The sequence below is a fragment of the Psammomys obesus genome, unplaced genomic scaffold (assembly GCF_907164565.1).
Source record: "Psammomys obesus unplaced genomic scaffold, mPsaObe1.curated_primary_1811, whole genome shotgun sequence".
Classification (NCBI taxonomy): Eukaryota; Metazoa; Chordata; class Mammalia; order Rodentia; family Muridae; genus Psammomys; species Psammomys obesus.
This window is the reverse complement of record NW_026596321.1, coordinates 1-1,876: the sequence shown is the minus strand read 5'-3', so window position 1 is coordinate 1,876 and position 1,876 is coordinate 1.

Genomic DNA, 1,876 nt, shown 5'->3' with positions numbered 1-1,876 from the left:
GGTGCAGAGTACCAGGCCCATCCCCGGGATGGCACAGTACCCGGTCCGCCTGGTGACGGGCACGGCGCAGTGCCTGGTACACAGGCAGCACCTGGTCAGTGGAGCTGCCTTGGTCACCTGGCATTGGGCCTAGTGCGGAGTCTTCCCAGCCTGAGTGAGTGCACTCCAGTCACCCCTCCTGCCATCCCCCGACTGAGTCATACAGATAAACCAAAGGCCCCCGTGCCGGGCCCTGGGCACTCACGTGCAGAACGCAGAGCAGGTGCCCACTGTGGCGTTGGCATTCTGCCAGGGTCTGCAGCAGGTCTGCTCAGAAGCCATGGTCTGCCCTTGCGGCTGGGAAATGCTGTAGGACAGTGCTCAACAGCCTCACTGCCGTTAGGTACGGGTTTGTCTGCCATCAGACCTTGGAGATGTTGGGAACAGCACAGGTGAAAACACCTCCCCGGGAGACCTGTGCGCAGATACCTATAGCAGCTTCGTTCCTGAAGGCTGCGCAGAGCAGCCAGCGCGCCTTGACAGGTGAAGAGGCTGTGAAGGGAGTGGAGGAACCTTGAATGCACATTGTTAAGACCCTGCAAAGTGTGCGCTCCGGCCACGTGACAGCCTGGAGGAGGCAAAGCCAGGGACAGTGCGGGACTCCAGTGAAGGGACCCCACCCGACCCTGCTGTGCTGGGCCTCCTCACCCGGGCTGAGTGCCCGCACCAAGGTGGCCACACATGTGGGCAGTCTCAGGAATCTGTGAGGAGGCTGGCTGTGCGAGGCAGAGCATGGCACGCTGCTCTGTGAACCTAAACTGGGCCAGAAAGTGGGTTTGGGGTTTGTTGGCTGGTTTATTCTTGGTTTGTTTCTCAGGAGGGCAGGGGCTCAGTGTCTGTGTAGCTCACTCTGGCCTCAAGCCCCGAGTGGCTGGGACTAGACACATGTTGATAAACCCGACTTTAAATGTACACACACACACACACACACACACACACACACACACACACACACACCCATCATGGAAAAGATAGTGCGCAGTAACACAGTGAAAAGATGGTGCGCAGGTGTCCGTGCGCTGGGGCCCTGACTAGAAAGTCGGTGAGGAGCAGAACCGTCAGAACCGAGGGCATCCTTCCCAGCATGTGTGCGAGCATGCGCGGGCATGCTCACCGCCGTCACTCCACACCTGCAGGTTCCTGCAGACGGCAGAGATGGTGAAGCCGTCCACCCCGTCCCCCAGCCACGAGTCCAGCAGCTCCTCGGGCTCCGATGAGGGCACCGAGTACTACCCCCACGTTGGTGAGCACAGTTCTGGGGTGGGGAAGGGGGAGGGTCAGCCGGGGCTCGATGGGAGAAGGAACCGGGCTGTGTCTCGGCCCCGGGGCTGCAGGGCTGGAGAAGTGGCTCTGGCTGCGGTGGTGCCCACGCACCGGCTTCCCCTCCAGTCCTGGGTCCTGCCCACTCTGCCCTGACGATGCCCTGAAGTTCTCAGGGCTGTGATCCTGCACGCAGGTGCCCACACCCGCCCCCCCCCCCCCAGGTCTCCCGTCACGCCCCGGATCACACAGCTGTCCCTGCCTGTCCTCCTGGACGGTAGCCTTCAGGTCCCCAGAGCTGCCCTGCGGTGGGCCGGGACGCGGGCGGAGAGCTAACCTTGCCTGTCGCCAGTCTTCCTGCAGAACAAGGCCCGCAGAGAGGATTTCTGTCCCCGCAAGCTGCGCCAGATGCACCTGATGATCGACCAGCTCATGGCCCACTCCCACCTGCGCTACAAGGGTGAGCGTGCCCACACCCCCACACCCTCACACCTGGCCCTCACACACTCACACCCCCACACCCTCACACCCCCACACCCTCACACCCTCACACCCCCACACCCTCACACCCCCACAC